The following is a 16,621-nucleotide window of genomic DNA, read 5'->3' as shown; positions in this document are numbered from 1 at the left end:
TGTCGAACCGAATGAGGAGTAGAAGGAAATGACAAGCGGTTTTCAGTAAGGTATTCTCTGCAAGCACTGAAATTATCGTTAACAGATAATTTTGTGATAAGGTAATTTGTAACGGGTAACAAGTAATGAAAGTAAATAAGGTGCAGCAAGATGGCCCAATCCTTTTTGTAGAAAAGGACAAGCCTGGACAAACTCTTATATGAAGGAAAACACTCCTAAGGACACATGGGAATTATCATCAAGCTAGTTTTCATCACGCTCATATGATTCACGTTCGTTACTTTGATAATTTGGTATGTGGGTGGACCGCTGCTTGGGTGCTGCCCTTCCTTGGACAAGCATCCCACTTATGATTAACCTCTATTGAAAGCATCCACAACTACAAAAGAAGTATTAAGGTAAACCTAACCATAGCATGAAACATATGGATCCAAATCAGCCCCTTACGAAGCAACTCATAAACTAGGGTTTAAGCTTCTGTCACTCTAGCAACCCATCATCTACTTATTACTTCCCAATGCCTTCCTCTAGGCCCAAACAATCGTGAAGTGTCATGTAGTCGATGTTCACATAACACCACTAGAGGAGAGACAACATACATCTCATCAAAATATCGAACGAATACCAAATTCACATGACTACTTATAGCAAGACTTCTCCCATGTCCTCACGAACAAACGTAACTACTCACAAATCATATTCATGTTCATAATCAGAGGGGTATTAATATGCATAAAGGATCTGAACATATGATCTTCCACCAAATAAACCAACTAGCATCAACTACAAGGAGTAATCAACACTACTAGCAACCCACAGGTACCAATCTGAGGCTTTGGGACAAAGATTGGATACAAGAGATGAACTAGGGTTTTAGAGGAGATGGTGCTGGTGAAGATGTTGATGGAGATTCACCCCCTCCCGATGAGAAGATCGTTGGTGATGATGATGGTGATGATTTCCCCCTCCAGAGGGATGTTTCCCCGGCAGAACAGATCCGCCGGAGCCCTAGATTGGTTCTGCCAAGGTTCCGCCTCGTGGCGGCGGTGTTTCGTCCCGAAAGCTTGCCTATGATTTTTTCCAAGGCAAAAGACTTCATATAGCAGAAGATGGGCATCGGAGGCTTGCCAGGGGGCCACGAGGCAGGGGGCGCGCCCAGGGGGTAGGGCGCGCCCCCCGCCCTCATGGCCAGGGTGTGGGCCCCTCTGGTTGATTCTTTCTCCAGAATTTTTTATATATTCCAAAACGTGCCTCCGTGAAATTTCAGGACTTTAGAGGATGAGAGGCGCTCCCACCCCCACCCCGGCGATCGCCACCACCTCCGGTGATCTCCTCCCCTAGCCACCAAATTTCATTTCCTCTCCAATAGATCTCTCTGGCGCACTGAGATCTACGTCCTAATACCCATCTCTATGGGTTCTGCTGATGGATCCACCCTTGGCTTGGACTTCTCCAAGGGTCTGGTTTTTGCGGAAAAGGTTTTTCAATCTACGGGTTTTCCGGTGCACCCCATGGATGACACGGGCTTCTTCACCATGGTAATTTCTTTTGGCCGGCATGATTTTTGTTTGACTGAGGATTCGGTGGCAGCGGCACTTGAGGCGGCCATCGGAGGTTCTGCTATTGAGTTCATGGTTTTTATGATCACGGAGAGGGTTTTTGGTTTTCAAGTTTCTTGCAAGGCTGTGGCTTTGATCATTCTCAAGCTCCGTTCTTTCTCTTGTGATCATTTTAAATGTTTCTTTCATCTTTGGGGTAATGGTGGCCCAAATTGGGGCCGTGAGTTCAAGCTTTGGAAATTGGAATGTGATGCTGTGTGGATCATTGTTAGTCCTACCAAACGTCGAGCTACCCATGGCATGTTGGCTATGCACACCAAGCCCCGTAAATCTTCGATAAGATCATCGCGTGCCCCTGCCAAGAAGCTTTCTTTTTCAAAGTTCCAGAATTATCCTGCTTGTCGTGGTTATCGTTATCCGGCCACGCAAACTTGCATTCAAACTGTTGAGGATGCGGGGTACACGCTTCCTGCGCATGATCGGGTGGTCATCCACCCTTCGCCGCCGGCTGAACTCCGGTGGACGACAACTACTCCCTCCATTTCTTTTGGAACGGTTAGGGATCTTCAACCAGCTGCGAATGGGTCGCCGTCTATCTCGGGCGGAAATTGTGGCTCTCCGAATGTGGACGTGCCATCCCATGTTGGGCAGTCATCTTCACGTTCCATGGTCCAGGTGGAGCCGGTGTTATCCTCTGGGCCTTCCATTCCATCCTCTCAGCAAGCAGACGAAGATTTTGATAAATTGGTTGCGGGCATGGTGGACGAAATTTTAACGTGTCAGATTTGCTTGTCTAAGGGTCATTTTGCTGCGGCGTGCACGTCTAAACTACGTTGTACATCTTGTCTGCGGGTGGGGCATGGTAAAAAGGATTGCAACAAGTTTGCAAGGATTTTGGGTCTGGTTTGGAAACCAAAACCCGGTAACATTGCAACTTCCGAGGATCGCTCAGCTCTCACCGAGAATATCTCTCTGACACAGCTTTTACCAAACTTGGACTCCTCTTGCACTTCCGCATTTACTGCTTCGCCCTGTTCCATCAGTCCTGGTCCCAAAACGCCTTCGACCGCGCCGCCTGAGACCCCTCCTCCGCCGGAGTTCTTGCCGTCAGCTTCCAGCCCGGGTTGTACCCCTCCGATGGCCAACTTCCCTCTCGACCCCTTGTTGTATGTGCCGGCTGGCCATCACATTGTGGACGGCGGTGATGCTCGTTTGCCTCGGACCTATGTGACGCCACATACCCCACTTGTGCGCCGCCATGAGGAGTTCATGCTTGCTGAGGTAATGCCCATCCCCCCTCCCGATCAGATTGGTGCTGCTAGAGAGGAAGTGGTCCAGTGGTTGCAAGCTCATGGGGTGTTGGTGAGGTCTGCTCAGCCTTGGATTAGACCGGTGGGTCTTTTTGAGCTTCGGGATGCTGCAGTCAGGTTTTCTCTTCTTCAGATGCCGCCCCAACCTCTTGGCAATGATCGTTTTGTGCGTTTTATGAAACACGATGAGGGTGAATCTTTTAGAGGTGCTCAGGGTTTCCGTCAGGGACTGCTCATGTTCTTGGGGATTCCGCTCGATCTTTGCAATGAGGATAGTATTCGGGCAGCGGTCAACACATTTGGGAAGTTTCATCATTGGATTAGTGAGGATCCATACCTTATGCGCACTTTGGTCTTTGCGTCTTTTCCAGAAGATATTTTAGTGCCAAGAGATGTGGTGTTCATGGATTATGCTGCCTAGGGTGGTGCCAGGGTGTCTTGGACGGTGCCTCTGTATATCCTTGGGGCCAATTTTGCTGAACAGATGCCCCAAGATGAAGACTGGATGCCCATCAATGGCAATCCTCATCCCATGCCTGGTGTACCCTTCCCGGAGATGCCACCTTTTATTCTGCCTCCATTCTCGGCTCTGGGGTGGAACGATGTGCCGCCACCTCCGCCTGAACCTGCACATAATGAGGTGCATGAGGACAATTGGGGCAACTGGGAGGAACCTGCTGCGGAGCCTGCTGTGGAAGATCAAGAATCTGTGGTGTTGAATGCCTCGGCTCAACCTAGTTCGGCTCACCAAAGTTCTGAAGCTCAACCTCAGGTGCCTCCTGCTCCTATCGTTCTCATTGATGGGGCTCCACCTGCCAACCTGAATGATCTGATGGAAGTGGCACTGGACCTGGAGGATGCAAGTAATTGGGCAACTGTGGTCTATCAACCTCCTCCTTTTGATGTCCAGACTTTGGAACAGCCTATGGTTAAGATCCCCTTTGGTCCCCCTCTGCCCCCTGAAATGATTTGGAGGCGCTCGTTTGAAAACCTGCTGAATGCTCCAATGGTGTTTGAGGTGCCTAAACCTCTGCTGCCTAAACCCCTATCGCCTGTCATTTTGACCAAGCGAAACTGGGACTTTGCTTTCCAGCAGGATGATCTTCCTTTGCTGACATGGAAGGAGCCGGTACCTGCTCGACCTGTGGCAAGAGCATTATTTGTGGATGAAGCTGACAGGGCTGTGCCTGTTGTCCCTTCTCCTCCTGAGCGTGCACCTACAAGGAGGCCACGCAAAACTTTGGCGCCAACTCCTCTTGTTGAAACATCTGTTCGAAGGTGTACCAGAAGTTCGGCCCAGCGGGATGGGTTTAAGCCCACTTTCCATGAGCTGGTTCTGCAGCCCAAGAAGAAGAAGCCCAAGGCCAAGCCCCTTTCTGCGGAGATGTCTGAAGACCCTGCATTTGGAGATGTTCCTCCACCTACTCCCATCAGTCATCTGCAAGCTATTGGCAAGGAGCTGGAGATTGATGCAACTCTGCTCACGGAGGATGCACTTATGGTGGACCCTGCTGCTACTGCAAATCAAGCCTCCAATGAATAGTGTGCTCCACTTCTGCTGGGTTTGGCAAGCCCATAAATCTGCTTTATGCGCTTGGTTTTCTTTTTCTGCTCCTGGGATATGTAATAATGTTGGTTTGGAACTCTTATGTGCTTTTGGGCATCTGACACTGTGTGTCATGTGCATGGGAGACTTGTTTTTGTTATTCCTTTATGAATAATCTCTGTCGAAACTGGAATGTCCTGTGCTGGAATGTCAGGGGTTTAAATTCTGAGGCTAGGCAAAGAGCTGTTAGACAAAAGATTGACGAAAGTCACTGTGCTATTGCTTGTCTGCAAGAAACTAAATGTGCTTCATTCGATTCCCGAATGATTAAAAGCTTTTGCCCCAAGATATTTGACAGCTTTGCTTTCTCTCCTTCCTTGGGTGCCTCTGGTGGAATACTAATTGTTTGTAACTCATCTATATTTGGTGGGACTTTATTGCAAGTCCAACAATTTGCAGTGGTGATCGAGTTTGTTTCTAGGCACAACAATGAGCGGTGGAATCTTGTGGTGGTTTATGGACCTTGTCAGGGGGAAGCTAGGGATAATTTTGTAACCTGGTTGTATCACCTAAACATTCCTGTGGATGAGAATTGGCTGTTACTGGGGGATTTTAATTTCTTACGTTCTATGGATAACAGGAATCTACCTGGTGGTGATTTGAATGACATGTTCATCTTTAATGAGATTATTGGACACCTCGGCCTTTTGGTATTGCCCATCAAAGGGAGGTCCTACACATGGTCCAATATGCAGGATGCTCCACTCCTTGAGCAGCTTGACTGGTTCTTCACTTCTGTTGATTGGATCTCTGATTATCCCATGACTGAGGTGCTACCTCTTGCCAGAACTGCTTCTGACCATGTGCCTTGTATGGTTACAATTAAAACTTCTATTCCCAAGTCTAATATCTTTAGGTTTGAGAATTATTGGTTGGAGTTGGAGGGTTTTATGGACTGTGTTGATTCCTCATGGCAGAAACAATCTAGAAAGGGCCATATTACTGCCAGGATAGCTGACAAATTTAAGTCCTTGAGAATGTGTCTAAAAAGATGGCAGAAGAACATTTCTAAACTGAAAACTCTAATTTGTAAATGCAATAGTGTTATCCTGCTCTTGGATGAGCTTGAGGAATATAGAACACTCTACAGACATGAATCAAATTTCAGGATTGTGGTTAAATCCCATGTTGAGAAATTGCTCGACCTTCAATGTCTCTATTGGAGGAAAAGATGTACTATCAGATACATAAAAGTGGGTGGTGAGAACACCAAGTTCTTTCATGCTATGGCCACGGAGAGATATCGAAGGAATTCTATTGCTAGCTTAAAATTGCCTGATGGTACGGTGGTGACTGATCACTCACAAATGGAGGGTATTATCTGGGATTGTTTTAAGAACATAATGGGTTCTTCCAGGGGAATTAACATGGATTTTGATATTTGTTCCCTCATTGAACCAGTTGTGGGATTGGATGTTCTCACTAAGCCTTTTCAGAAGGAGGAAATGGACTTGATTGTCAAGCATATGCCAGTTGATAAAGCTCCAGGTCCAGATGGTTTTAATGGTCTTTTCTTCAAAAGGTGCTGGCACATAATTTCTCAGGATTTTTATGAACTGGCCCAGGCTTTTTTTCAGGGTACTGCTCATCTGGAAAATATCAATGACTCTTACATAACTCTGGTGCCCAAGAAGCCCTCCCCTGAGGAGGTGGGTGACTTTAGACCTATCTCTTTAACAGGAATGGGTCTTAAGTTCTTGTCTAGGATGGCAGCCAATAGGTTTCAAGAGGTGATTATGCAGTGTGTCCACAAGAACCAATATGGTTTCATAAAAAGTAGAACAATTCAGGATTGTATTGGGTGGACCTTTGAGTATTTACACCAGTGCCACCAGTCCAAGAAACCTATTGTGATTCTAAAGTTGGATTTTGAAAAGGCTTTTGACTCCCTTGAGCATGAGGCCATTGTGCAAATTTTGAGATATAAGGGCTTTAATGAGAAGTGGATCCTTTGGATGAAGCAACTTCTCTCCACAGGTACCTCATCTGTTCTGCTCAATGGTGTCCCTGGTAGGAAGTTCAGGTGCAAAAAGGGTGTCAGACAGGGTGATCCAGTCTCTCCTCTCCTTTTTGTCCTAGCTGCTGATCTCCTGCAGACTGTAATTAATGACATGTTCAGAAGGGGCATTCTTCAGTTACCTATACCTTGTCATGATCAGGATTACCCTGTGATTCAGTATGCTGATGACACTCTTATTATCTTGCCTGCTGACAAGGACCATCTCCTAGCTCTCAAGGATATGCTCAGGGTCTTCTCTGAGTCCACTGGTCTGGATGTGAACTATCACAAATCCTTTATTATTCCCATTAATGTGGACACTGCTGTCATGTCTGAATTAGCTTCTGCATTTGGCTGCCAGATTGGGAAAATGCCATTTACCTACCTTGGGTTGCCAGTGGGAACTACAAGGCCTAAAATGCTGGATTTTATGCCATTGGTTGATTGCATGGAGAGGAGAATGACAGCTAGTTCATCTTTTCTGAATCAGGGGGAAAGGCTGGAGTTTCTTAACTCTGCTCTGTCATCTATGCCCATTTTCTTCTTGTGCAGTTTGGCTGTCCCAGCTGGAATTCTTAAACAATTGGAAAGAATCCAGAGACAATGCCTCTGGAGGAGGAATAGGGGTCAGCCTGCCCCCTCCCTAGCTGCGTGGGACCTTATTTGCAGGCCAAAAAACAGGGAAGGTCTTGGTATTCTCAACCTTGGTTCTCAGAACGTTGCACTTCTGATCAAACATGCGAATAATTTCCTTAATAAAAAGGATCTCCCTTGGGTTTCTTTAATTTGGGATACCTACTATTATAATAGGGTCCCCCAGGGCACTTCTGATTGTGGCTCATTCTGGTGGAAGGATATTTGCAAGGTCATGCATCATTTCAGGGAGTGTGCTTGGGTTCAGATTAATGCAGGGAACACTGCCCTCATGTGGTCAGATAACTTGCAGTTTGATGGTCAGGTGTCTAGCCTTCAGCTCAGATTTCCCAGGCTCTATTCCTATGTTAAGGACCCCTGGGTTACTGTTCTGGAGTTCTTGGACTCTCAGGACATTTTCCAGCATTTCCACCTTCCTTTGTCCAGCCAGGCTTTTGATGAACTGACTATTCTCCAGTCCATGTTGGGTGGCCTTACTAGAGCACCTGGGTCCAAGGATATCTGATTTTGGAAGGGCACTGCCAAGGGATACTCACCAAAGTTGTTTTACTCACATACTTTTGTATCAGCATCTTTCAACCCTTTGACAGCTTGGATCTGGAAGTCCTCTTGTACAATGAAAATCAAAGTTTTTGCTTGGATGCTTATTGTGGACAGGTTGAACACCAAGGACATGGTGGATAGGAGGCATTGGCATTTGGAGGATGGAGTGAACTGTGTCCTTTGTCCTTTGCAGACTAGGGAAACAAGGGATCATTTGTTCTTCAATTGCAACTTTAGTGTCAGAGTTTGGAACTATCTGCAAATTGATTGGTCTTCTGGTGACTCCATGGCTCATTTGGTTCTTAATGCTAGCAGGAGTTTTAGGAAGCCCTTCTTCACCGAAGTGTTGTTCATTGCTTGCTGGAATATCTGGATCATCAGGAATGCTAAGGTCTTCAGGCATGAGAGAGCTAGATTTAATAAATGGAGATCTGCTTTCATCCATGACATCAGCTTAATGCAATATAGAGTGAAAGCTGCCTACAAAGATGATCTTCTACGCTGGATTTCATTCTTGCCACCTTGAGGCCATTAGTCTGTATCTTTTAACTTTTAACTTGGTTTCTTTCTCCTACTTCCCCTAGATACTTTGATTACCTCTTGTAATCCCCCTTTGTACTTGTAATGTATCTCTTTTCTCAATAAAGTTTTGATATGCTGTGGGGGTTTCCCCTACAGTTTCCAGTAAAAAAAATTTCAGGACTTTTGGAGTTGTGCAGAATAGGTCTCTAATATCTGCTCCTTTTCCAGCCCAGAATTCCAGCTGCCGGCATTGTCCCTCTTCATGTAAACCTTGTAAACTAAGAGAGAAAAGGCATAAGTATTGTGACATAACGTGTAATAACAGCCCCTAATGCAATAAATATCGATATAAAAGCATGATGCAAAATGGACGTATCACTTTGTCGTACTCTTGCGCAATGACATGTGAATAAACACTCATCTTGAGAATAACACATCTATCATGGAAATATATCAGCCACCCCTACCGTTTCATGAGCGGTACGAGCACACAAAAGAGAAATTTATTTTGAAAATTAGAGATGGCACATAAAAATTTGCTTAGAATGGCAAAAGAATACCTCATATAGGTAGGTATAGTGGACACATGTGAAAAAACTGGTTTAAAGGATTTTGGATGCACAAGTAGTGATCATACTTGGTGCAAATGAAGGCTAGCAAAAGATTGAGAAGCATCCAACCAAGAAATGAAAAATCTCATAAGCGAGCATTAAGAATAACTAACACCAAATAATGCACCACAAGTAGGATGCAATTTCATTGCATAACTATTGACTTTCGTGCTTGCATAGGGAATCACAAACCTTAACACCAATATTCTAACTAAAGCATAATTACTCATCAACATGACTCACATATTATATCATCATATCGCAAAACTATTACAAGGAGTCAAGTTTATTTTCGCCAATGATCTTCATGAAAGTTTTTATTATATCCCTCTTGAATATCTATCACTTTGGGACTAATTTCATATGTCGCTTTTGATAGCTCAAAAAAAATCTAAGTGAAGAACATGAGCATAAAAATTTTCTTCTCTCAAAATAATTGAAGTGAAGCAAGAGAGAATTTCTTAAAAATTTACTAACTCTTAAATAAATCTAAGTGAAGCATGGGAGCATTTCTTCAAAAATACTAAAGCACACCATGCTCAAAAAGATATAAGTGAAGCACTAGAGACATTCCATAGCTCAAAAAGATTTAAGTGAAGCATAGAGAGCAATTCTAACAAGTCATAGCCTAATTTGGGCTCTCTCAAATAGGTGTCTCTAGCAAGGGTAGATGACACAAAATAAAAAGCAAAACAAGCAAAGACTCATATCATACATGACACTCCAAGCAAAACTCATGATATGTGACGAATAAAAATATAGCTCCAAGTAAAATACCAATGGTCACTAGAAGAAAGAGGGGATGCCACTCGGGCATCCCCAAGCTTAGTAGCTTCCTTCTCTTTAGATAATAGCTTGGGATGCCATGGGCATCCCCAAGCTTAGTCTCTTCTTACTCCTTATTCCTTCATCCATCGTGATCTCACCTAAAACTTGAAAACTTCAATCACACAAAACTTAACAAAACCTTCGTGTGATCCGTTAGTATAACAAAGCAAATCACTACTCTAAGTACTTTTGCAAACCCATTCATATTTTATTTTTGAATTATATCTACTGTATTCCAACTTTGCTATGGCTCAAACCCTTCAAAAGTGTCCATAGATCAATCAAAATAAGCACACAACGCAAAGAAAAAAGAATCTGTCAAAAACAGGAAAGTCTGTAGCAATCTGAAAACTTCGAATAATTCTGTAACTCCATTTTTTTGAAAAATTAGTATGATGTAGGCAATTTGTATGTCAATCTTGTGTAGAAAATTCAGAAGCATTCGTCAATTCTGTGGTTTTCGAAAATTGTTTTTCTAGACGCAAAAGTTTCTGTTTTCCAACAAGATCAAATCAACTATCACCCAACATAATCCCAAAGGCTTTACTTGGCACAAACACTAACTAAAACATAAAAAACACAATCATAACAGTAGTATAATTGTGAAAACACTCAAGAATAGAAAGAAAAAGACAAAAATAAATTTTATTCATTGGGTTGCCTCCCAACAAGCGATATCGTTTTACGCCCTTAGCTAGGCATAACGCAAAGATTCAAGAATTGTCATCTTTAGTTTTTGCAACTTTTGTAAGGGCCTTTTCAAACCCAGGAGGCTCTTTATGCTTCCCAAGATTTTCAGGAAAAGAGACCATCTTGAGATCCAGAATATCCAAATGCTCATTGCAAAGAGTAATCAAGGTATTCATTCGATTGAGTTCCCACTGATATGTTTCAGAGGTTCATTGTATTCTTGTAACTCAACCATATGTTTATGCAAATCACTCAACTTATCCAAAATTTGAGCTCCTTCTTGAGTAAAAAAAATCCCCTTTTTGGTAGGCGGAATTCTCACAATCCCTTCTAGGACCTCATAAGCGGTATTAGCATCAAGCTCAATAAAATTTCCTTTAGCGGCAAAATCCAAAAGTTGTCTAGGATGCAAGGCTAAACCTATATAAAAATTTCAAAGTAAAATTTTTGCATCCCCTTTTAGATTGCAAATATGATAGGATTCCATCAGCCAATACCAAGCATCTTTCAAAATTTCTCCTTGTCTCTGTTTGAAGTATAAAACTTCAAAATCCGGTGACAAATAAGGGGTAGTCATGCTGGCCATAGCAATTAGATCACAAGCAAAAATACAGATCTGAAGAGAAAAACGACGAACGGGAAAGAGGGCCAATAAAACGGCAAATTTTTGTGAAGTGGGGGAGAGTAAAACGAGAGGCAAATGGAAAATAATGTAAATTGCAAGGAGTTGAGATTTGTGATTAGGAACATGGTAGATATTGATGATGTCTCCCCCGCAACGGCGCCAGAAATTCCTTTTGATGCGGCTTGAACTACGTCAGTATTTCCCCAAAGAGGAAGGGATGATGCAGCACATCTACGGTAGGTATTTCCCTAAGTGATGAGACCAAGGTTATCGAACCAGTAGGACCACACAACACCACGTAAACTGCTCCTACACACAAAGAATAAATACTTGCAACCCAATGTAAGAGAGGGGTTGTCAATCCCTCACGGGTAAAAAGATAGGTAAAATTTTAGTAGATTGGATAAATAGATCTCGCGGGAGCGCGAGATAAAATAAATAATAATAAATTGCAGCAAGGTACTTTTGTATTTTTGGATTAATAGATCTGAAAATAAAAGCAAATAAAAATATATCGCGAAGGCAAATATAATAAAGAAGAGACCCGGGGCCGTAGATTTCACTAGTGGCTTCTCTCGAGAAAAATAGCATACGGCGGGTGAACAAATTACTGTTGGGAAATTGATAGAACTTCGAATAATCATGACGATATCCAGGCATGATCATTACATAGGCATCACGTCCAAGATTAGTAGACCGACTCCTGCCTGCATCTACTACTATTACTCCATACATCGACCGCTATCCAGCATGCATCTAGTGTATTAAGTTCATGGAGAAATGGAGTAATGGAATAAGAACGATGACATGATGTAGACAAGATCTATTGATGTAGAAATAGACCCCATCTTGTTATCCTTAACAACAATGATACATATATGTCGATTCCCCTTCTGTCACTGGGATCAAGCACCGTAAGATCGAACCCATCACAAGCACATCTTCCCACGGCAAGAAAAATCAATCTAGTTGGCCTAAATAAACCAAAGATTTGAAGCAGAAATATGAGGCTATAAGTATTCATGTATATAAGATATCAAAGAAACTCAAATAACTTTCATGGATAAAAACATAGATCTGATCATAAACTCAAAGTTCATCGGATCCCAACAAACACACCGCAAAAAGAGTTACTTCAAATAGATCTCCAAGAGACCTTTGTATTGAGAATCAAAAGAGAGAGAGGAAGCCATCTAGCTATTAAGTACGGACCCGTAGGTCTACAATGAACTACTCACGCATCATCGGAGAGGCACCAATGAGGATGATGAACCCCTCCGTGATGGTGTCTAGATTGGATCTGGTGGTTCTGGAACTTGCGTCGGCCGAATTAATTGTCGTCGGCTCTCCTAGGGTTTCTGGAATATTGGGGTATTTATAGAGCAAAGAGGCGGTGCGGGAGGCCACCGAGGTGGGCACAACCCACCAGGGCGCGCCTGGGCCCCTAGGCGCGCCCAGGTGGGCTGTGCCCCCTCGGAGCACCCCTATTGTACTTCTTCAGCCCATCTTGTATCTTCTAGTCCAAAAAAATTCTCCAAAAAGTTTCGTTCGTTTGGTATTGATTTTCTTCGAAGTAAAAAACAAGAAAAAACAGCAACTGGCACTGGGCACTATGTCAATAGGTTAGTCCCAAAAATGATATAAAGTTGCTATAAATGATTGTAAAACATCCAAGAATGATAATATAACAACATGGAACAATAAAAAATTATAGATACGTTGGAGACGTATCAACGCGCGCCGACGCTCGCGCGAGGAGGTCAGGGCCCTTCTTCAACGAGCTTATGTACCCTCTCCGCGCCTTCCTCGAGCCGCTCCATGATCCTGGTAAAGAAGGCGAGGAACCGGCGTCGTTGGGCATGAGCGGGCTGGAGACGCTCTCCTTGTAGACGTAGTTCAGGGCACGGTGAGCCCTTCGCTCGAGGTCTTGGAACATCTCGGAGCACGTGTGCTGCAGCCCCCGGGCCCGGTTTGCCTCGTTCGATACCCGCTCCATGATACCCCCACTTGTTGATGAAGGGATGCCAGCTCGCTTCGGTGGCGGCTTGGGCGTCTAGTGTGGCCTTCTGGCGCTTGTCCGCCCCGGCTAGCTTCTTCTCAAGGTCGTTGATCTGGTCCGTCAGTTCCCCACGCCGAGCGCAGAAACGGGTCTCCTGGAGCTTCAGCTTCTAGCGATGGTCCTCGGTGAGTGCCGGGCTGGACCTCACGATCCCCTCCTTGATCCCTGCCTGAGCCCTTGGTTCTCAGGAGGCACTGGCCTCTTCTTCGTGCTGGGCAAGGGAAGCTTCGGCGGCTATCGCTTGGCGCTCTATCACATCCACCTGCCCATGCTCCAGGCTCTGCTCGGACACCACCAGCGCCAGCGCCTCTTCAAGAGCGCGGAGCCTCGCTTCTCGTGCCGTAGGGGCTTCCCCTGAGGCGGCGAGGGCGGTTTCGCATGCTTGGGCGTGCCGCACCAGGGCGACGTTTGAGGCCAAGAGCTCCCACTCGCGGGCTTCTGCGGTTGCGCCGTCGCGCCGCAGCCTCGGCCTCCTCGAAGGCCCTCTCGAGGGCTTAGTTTGTTGTGGTGGAGGACTGCTCGTCCTTCGTGCGAGCGGATTCATGTGGAAGGTGGCTGAGGTTGACGACAACTTCAAGATGGTGCCTCCCGCACGTCAGGCGCGAGTGGCCGACCTCAAGGCGAGAGTCTACATCACGAAGCTCCATTTTGAGCCGTTTTAGCGTGCCCGTCGCGTCCTGGAGAAGGCTGTGCCTGACGACGCCGCGACTGTGTGCAAGCTCTGACACCCAACCTGGGCCTCGCCCCGCGCCCCCGTCCACGGCGGAAGCCCGGGAAGGTCCAGTCGCGATTGCCGGGGACTGGGATCCGGCCGGCCCCTCATCCGACTCCCTCGACGGGGGTGCAGCCCCGCGTGGACTCAACACCCTACCCGTGGAGGCCATCGACTCGCGGCAGATCTGGCCACCAGCGAGAGTCGGCGGGATGGGCGGTGGCACCGCACACACAAGCTTGATGCCGGTTATGATGGAGCGCGCCGAGGATGTAGGCGGATGCTGATGACCCACAAGTATAGGGGATCAATCGCAGTCCTTTCGATAAGTAAGAGTGTCGAACCCAACGAGGAGCAGAAGGAAAGGACAAGTGGTTTTCACCAAGGTAGTTTTCTGCAAGCACTGAAATTGTTGGTAACACATAGTTTGACAAGAAGATATTTTGTAACGAGCAAGTAACAGTAATGGTAAATAAAGTGCAGCAAGGTAGCCCAATCCTTTTGTGGTAAAGGACAGGCCAAAACGGCCTCTTATGATAAGCAAAGCATTCTTGAGGGTACATGGTAATTTCATCTAGTCACTTTCATCATGTTGGTTCGATTTGTGTTCGCTACTTTGATAATTTGAAATGTGGGTGGACCGGTGCTTAGGTGTTGTTCTTACTTGAACAAGCCTCCTACTTATGATTAACCCCCTCGCAAGCATCCGCAACTACGAGAAAAGTATTAAGATAAAATCAAACCATAGCATTAAACTTTTGTATCCAAATCGGTCCCTTACGGAATAGCGCATAAACTAGGGTTTAAGCTTCTGTCACTCTAGCAACCCATCATCTAATAACTATTCCACAATGCATTCCCTTAGGACCAAATATGGTGAAGTGTCATGTAGTCGATGTTCACATGACACCACTAAACGAATCACAACATACATACCATCAAAATATCAAACACATATCAAGTTCACATGATTACTTGCAACAAGATTTCTTCCGCGACCTCAAGAATGAAAGTAACTACTCACAAATGATAATAATGCTCAAGATTAGAGGGGTATTAAATATCATAATGGATCTGAACATATAATCTTCCACCAAATAAACCATATAGTAATCAACTACAAGATGTAATCAACACTACTAGTCACCCACAAGCACCAATCTAAGGTTCCGGTGCAAAGATTGAACACAAGGGATGAACTAGGGTTTGAGAGGAGATGGTGTTGTTGAAGATGTTGCTGGAGATTTCCCTCCCCAAGATGGGAGAGTTGTTGGTGATGATGATGACGATGATTTCCCCCTCCGGGAAGGAAGTTCCCCCGGCGGAATCGCTCCGTGGAGGGCAAAAGCGCTCCTGCCCAAGTTCTGCCTCGAGACGGCGGCGCTTTGTCCCGAAAATCCTCTCCTTATTTTTTCTAGGTCAAAATGACTTATAGACCAGAAGAGGGGCACCGGAGGTGGGCCGAGGAGGGCACAACCCACCAGGGTGGGCCTGGGCTCCCTGGCACGCCCACGTGGGTTGTGCCCACCTGGTGGGCCCCCTTGATAACCCACAAGTATAGGGGATCAATTGTATCCTCTTTCGATAAGTAAGAGTGTTGAACCCAATGAGGAGCTAAAGGTAGAACAAATTTTCCCTCAAGTTCTATCGACCACCGATACAACTCTACACACGCTTAACGTTCGCTTTACCTAGAACAAGTATGAAACTAGAAGTACTTTGTAGGTGTTGTTGGATAGGTTTGCAAGATAATAAAGAGCACATAAATAAAAAGTAGGGGCTGTTTAGATAAAGACACGACTAAGTTAGTTTTAGTAGAGAGATTTTTGTCACGAGAAAGTTATTTGTCCCTAGGCAATCGATAACTAGACCGGTAATCATTACTGCAATTTTATTTGAGGGAGAGGCATAAGCTAACATACTTTCTCTTCTGGGATCATATGCACTTATGGTTGGAACTATAGCAAGCATCCGCAACTACTAAAGGTCATTGAGGTAAAACCCAACCATAGCATTATAAGGCATCAAGTCCTCTTTACTCCCATACGCAAACAACCTACTTACTCGGGTCTGTGCTTCTGTCACTCACGCTACCCACCATAAGCAAATCATGAACATATTGCAAGCCCTACAGCGGGTAAAAGAGGGGTTACACTGCTGCATAGAGGGGGGAAGAGTTGGTGATGACGGCGGTGAATTTGTTGGTGCAGACCGTTGTCGCGATGATGGCCCCGGTGGCGCTCCGGCGCCACCGGGAGAAAGAGCCTTCCCTTCTTCTTCTTCTTCTTCTTCCTTGACCTTCCCCCTAGATGGGAGAAGGGTTTCCCCTCTAGTCCAAGGCCTGCATGGCGGCGGAGGGGCGAGAGCACCTCCGAGATTGGATCTCTCTCTCTGTTTCCTTCTGTTTTTGCGCTCCCTGATTCTACCCTTTCACCGTTTCATAAATTCCTGGAGATCCGTAACTCTGATTGGGCTGAAATTTTGACACGATTTCTATACGGATATTGGCTTTCTTGCAGCGAAAGAAGGGCACCAACCGCCTTACGGAGTGTCCTCGAGGGCCCAGGGCGCGCCCTACCCCCTGGGGCACGCCCCTCACCCTCGTGGGCCCCTCGGGCATCGTCTCGCATTGATTCCACTTCTCAAAATATCCATATATTCCAAAAAAAATCTCCGTAAGTTTTTATCCTGTTTGGACTCCGTTCAATATGGATTTTCCGTGAAAAAATACATGCAACAAACAGGAACTGGCACTCGGCACTGGGTCAATATGTTAGTCCCAAAAATAGTATAAAAAATTGCCAAAAGTATGTAAAAGTTGTAGAATATTGGCATGGAATAATAAAAAAATTATAGATATGACGGAGACGTATCGGCATCCCCAAGCTTAATTCCTAATCGTC

Source organism: Triticum aestivum, chromosome 6D (assembly GCF_018294505.1).
Source record: "Triticum aestivum cultivar Chinese Spring chromosome 6D, IWGSC CS RefSeq v2.1, whole genome shotgun sequence".
Taxonomy (NCBI): domain Eukaryota; kingdom Viridiplantae; phylum Streptophyta; class Magnoliopsida; order Poales; family Poaceae; genus Triticum; species Triticum aestivum.
The sequence above is the reverse complement of the archived record's forward strand: the minus strand, read 5'-3'. Positions refer to the sequence as shown.